The sequence below is a fragment of the Seriola lalandi genome, unplaced genomic scaffold (assembly GCF_002814215.2).
Source record: "Seriola lalandi dorsalis isolate HSWRI2012SDOR001 ecotype SW California unplaced genomic scaffold, Sedor1 jcf7180002054953, whole genome shotgun sequence".
Lineage (NCBI taxonomy): Eukaryota > Metazoa > Chordata > Actinopteri > Carangiformes > Carangidae > Seriola > Seriola lalandi.
Genome location: NW_019525504.1, coordinates 18,208 through 23,063, shown reverse-complemented (window position 1 = coordinate 23,063; position 4,856 = coordinate 18,208). Strand labels below are relative to the sequence as shown.

The 4,856-nt window shown below is 42.4% G+C and overlaps 2 non-coding genes across 2 annotated transcripts; both read left to right on the top strand.

Moving 5' to 3' along the window:
- Positions 1 to 1,345: 1,345 nt before the first annotated feature.
- trnas-gcu (transfer RNA serine (anticodon GCU)) lies at positions 1,346 to 1,427 on the top strand. Its single transcript has one exon. It is a non-coding gene; the product is annotated as a tRNA-Ser (tRNA).
- Positions 1,428 to 2,796: 1,369 nt separating this feature from the next.
- trnas-gcu (transfer RNA serine (anticodon GCU)) lies at positions 2,797 to 2,878 on the top strand. The gene has a single exon. It is a non-coding gene; the product is annotated as a tRNA-Ser (tRNA).
- Positions 2,879 to 4,856: the final 1,978 nt, after the last annotated feature.

Sequence of the window (4,856 nt, the reverse complement as noted above, 5' to 3'; positions counted from 1 at the left end):
TGAAACACTGCACAGGATTAATGCGACTCCTAGACAGAATTATACAACTGTGGAAATGTATTGTTGCTGCAATTCGCTTGGCGTTTCCTATGCGGATTGATAGTTAACATCATAAATATGCTATTCTCACTTCATTTAGCTCCAAAAAGCAAGTGCACCTGTCTTCAAGGAAGTTGTTTGAAAACCTAGTTAAGATTACTTGTCGGTTTGCAGGGTGAAAAATTCTACACCTGTAGTCACCGGTGCTGAAGATGTGATTCTCCTGTAATTGATGAGGGCAGCATAACAACACTACAAGCCTTCTAGTCTGACAGACTAAATTTAATAGGCATAAGGGCTAAATTAAGCTCTCAAATGTCCCCCCACCTACGTTAAAACCTGAGGCGTTTACCTGGACACGCCCCTGAGTTCATGAAACTGTGGAAATGTATTGTTGCTGCAATTCGCTTGGCGTTTCCACAACGTTTCCATGTCAACAAGAGCAGATTCTATCCCAAATGTTCTCCCAATTTATCCGCTGTGACATGTACTTGGAAAGAAGTTGCTCAAACTAAGGAGCGCCATTACTTCACAGGGGAATTAGCTCAAATGGTAGAGCGCTTGCTTCGCATGTGAGAGGTAGTGGGATCGACGCCCACAATCTCCAGTAAACCTCTATTCTTGATGAGGCATCGTGTGCAAAGCAGTGAGTCTTTACACACCAGCCCAGTGGACAAATAAGTGAGTATTCAGGTCCAAAGGAGTCAATGAACTGTCATCCTGAAGTCCACGTTGACAAATACGTTGACGGGTTTGACTGCTTTTCAGGCACCAAAACACTGCTCAGCCTTTATGTTATTCTGTGACAAAGTTTGGCAAATACATCTATGTGATTGGATGCTTATAAGACATTGAAACACTGCACAGGATTAATGCGACTCCTGGACAGAATTATACAACTGTGGAAATGTATTGTTGCGGCAATCCGCTTGGCGTTTCCTATGCGGATTGATAGTTAACATCATAAATATGCTATTCTCACTTCATTTAGCTCCAAAAAACAAGTGCACCTGTCTTCAAGGAAGTTGTTTGAAAACCTAGTTAAGATTACTTGTCGGTTTGCAGGGTGAAAAATTCTACACCTGTAGTCACCGGTGCTGAAGATGTGATTCTCCTGTAATTGATGAGGGCAGCATAATAACACTACAAGCCTTCTAGTCTGACAGACTAAATTTAATAGGCATAAGGTCTAAATTAAGCTCTCAAATGTCCTCCCACCTACGTTAAAACCCGAGGCGTTTACCTGGACACGCCCCTGAGTTGATGACCCGGACCGGCGTTTTCTTTTGAAGCTTATTTGCAAGAGGACGAGGTGGCCGAGTGGTTAAGGCGATGGACTGCTAATCCATTGTGCTCTGCACGCATGGGTTCGAATCCCATCCTCGTCGGGATAGAGTTTTCTTTAGTCCACAATGTTTCCATGTCAACAATAGTAGATTCTATCCCAAATCTTCTCCCCATTTATCTGCTGTGACATGTACTTGGAAAGAACTTGGTAAAACTAAGGAGCTACTTCACAGGGGAATTAGCTCAAATGGTAGAGCGCTCCCTTAGCATGCGAGAGGTAGTGGGATCGACGCCCACATTCTCCAGTAAACCTCTATTCTTGAAGACGAAGCATCGTGTGCAAAGCAGTGAGTTTTTACACACCAGCCCAGTGGACAAATAAGTGAGTACTCTGGTCCAAAGGAGTCAATGAACTGTCATCCTGAAGTCCACATTGACGAATACATTGATGGGTTTGACTGCTTATCATGCACCAAAACACTGCTCAGCCTTTAAGTTATTCTCTGACCAAGTTTGGCAAATACGTCTATTTGATTGGATGCTTATAAGACATTGAAACACTGCACAGGATTAATGCGACTCCTAGACAGAATTATACAACTCTGGAAATGTATTGTTGCGGCAATTCCACAACGTTTCCATGTCAGCAAAAGCAGATTCTATCCCAAATGTTCTCCCAATTTATCCGCTGTGACATGTACTTGGAAAGAACTTGGTAAAACTAAGCCTGTGTATATTCTCATTTGTCCAGGTCATAGTATCCTAAAGGAGTTTTTAAATCGAAAACAACTGGACTAGGTTATTTGTCTGTGAAGACGTTTCACCTTTCATCCAAGAGGCTTCATCAGTTCTGTATGCATCTGACCAGACTAGGACTGGTCCTACTTTCTGGTGTGGAGACCCAGGTATTTAACCTCTTGTGGGCGTTCACAAGGATGATGATGTCACTGGTTCCCTTTTGTGCTCCAAGTGTCAACGAAAGTCGTTTGCATGACTGTCATTGGTGGAAAATTGGTTTCGACTTCGTTAGTGCTCTATTGTGTTATAACGACAGTCGTTGGAGTCACATGCTACTTGTGAACAGTTGTTATTCTTGGAGGCTAGATTGTTGAGTCTCCTGGGAAGGGATGAAAGGGCAGCATTGTAAATTGGAGATAGGTGGTGTCTGAGACCTCCTCCTCTGTTGAGGGATGGTTTCTCTATTTTAACATAGGTGGTGTCTGAGACCAAACTTGGTCTTTTCAATTTGTAGTCACAGGTGCTGAAGATGTGATTCTCCTGTAATTGATGAGGGCAGCATAATAACACTACAAGCCTTGTAGTCTGACAGACTCAATTTAATAGGCATAAGGGCTAAATTAAGCTCTCAAATGTCCCCCCACCTACGTTAAAACCTGAGGCGTTTACCTGGACACGCCCCTGAGTTCATGACCCGGACCGGCGTTTTCTTTTGAAGCTTGTTTGCCAGAGGACGAGGTGGCCGAGTGGTTAAGGCGATGGACTGCTAATCCATTGTGCTCTGCACGCATGGGTTCGAATCCCATCCTCGTCGGGATAGAGTTTTCTTTAGTCCACAATGTTTCCATGTCAACAATAGTAGATTCTATCCCAAATGTTCTCCCCATTTATCTGCTGTGACATGTACTTGGAAAGAACTTGGTAAAACTAAGGAGCTACTTCACAGGGGAATTAGCTCAAATGGTAGAGCGCTTGCTTAGCATGCGAGAGGTAGTGGGATCGACGCCCACATTCTCCAGTAGACTTCTATTCTTGGAGACGAGGCATCATGTGCAAAGCAGCGAGTCTTTACACACACAGCCCACGTGAGTATTCAGATCCAAAGAAGTCAATGAAATATCATCCTGAAGTCCACATTGACGAATTCATTAATGGGTTTTATTGTTTATCACGCACCAAAACTCTGCTCAGCCATTATGGTTTTCTGTGACTAAGTTTGGCAAATACGTATATGTGTTTGGCGGCACAGGGGAATTAGTTCAAATGGTAGAGCGCTCGCTTAGCATGCGAGAGGTAGTGGGATCGACGCCCACATTCTCCAGTAAACCTCTATTCTTGAAGACGAGGCATCGTGTGCAAAGCAGTCAGTCTTTACACACCAGCCCAGTGGACAAATAAGTGAGCACTCTGGTCCAAAGGAGTCAATGAACTGTCATCCTCAAGTCCACATTGACAAATACGTTGACGGGTTTGACTGCTTATCACGCACCAAAACACTGCTCAGCCTCTGCAGTCAGTCTGAGTAGTTTGAGACAGAATATGTTTACAGGAGTAGAGCAGCTATTTTCAGGAATAACCTAGTATATAAGTTGTGTGCATTGCAGCTGAGAGAAATCGAAAGAGAGAGATTGGTGATGTTGACATCCAGAGCAGAGAGTTAGCTAGTTAATTAGCAGTTATCATTATAGTTGTGAACATACAGTGCATGTATTTGTGTTTGTCAGTAAATAAATGCTATGACTCCTCAAGGCCAAAGGTCCTGCATCTACCCTGTTCTTCACAATTACCGTCCAAGGATTTGTCTGCTTGGTTTTTCTTGCCTATCATTGAAAGTTAACACATGCCATTGATTTCTACCCCTTCTGCCTCAAGCTAGGGCAGCTCTCAGCTACACTCTAGGTTGTCACTTTTTAATGTACCTTGAGTTTTCACAGAACTGAATTATCTTATTATTACCTTGGACATGGAATAACCTTCAGAAAGATGTAAAATTAGCCAAACTTATATCTACTGAAAATTTTCAGAGCATCATAATGAATGTGTTGAATGAGACATGTAATTGTTTTTGTTGAGAGGCCATTGAGTTCCAATTACTGCAGATATGCAGATACTTTATCTGTCCCCTAGATAGATACTTTATTTGTCCTCTAGAGGATATATTTTTATATATATTCCCTAGGGGACAAATAAAGTATCTATGTATCTGAAGCAATTTGAATATATATATATGTATATCAGTGGCGGCTGCTGGTCTTATAAGGAGGGTAGCTCATTTTCAGCCTACATCATAAAATGTGTAGGGTAAGGGTTAGTCAGTAACGTCTCCAAATCAACTCCGAACAACGGAATGAAAAACTTGAAAACTGCTCCGGTCGATGCTTATACTTCAAGATCGCTGATTCGCTCATTTCGCTGTCAATCAAAAAGGGACTCATAGATGTGTATAAGAGACAGCTCCAGTAGACTTCTATTCTTGGAGACGAGGCATCATGTGCAAAGCAGCGAGTCTTTACACACACAGCCCACGTGAGTATTCAGATCCAAAGAAGTCAATGAAATGTCATCCTGAAGTTGAGCTTCCCTTGCAGTCTTAGAGCAATCGCCACTGATATATATAAAACACCCTAATGCTATCTTGGCCAGGTTTCTTTCTATTGCAGTGGGACTTTTTGGGGCTATGTAAATAAAGTTGAATTGAAAAACTCAGGACGTGATGAAGGGTTTATTTGGATCAAATAGCTTGTGAAAGGTACAGAAGTAAGTAGGCTGACACTGTTATTTTAATGTGTCAG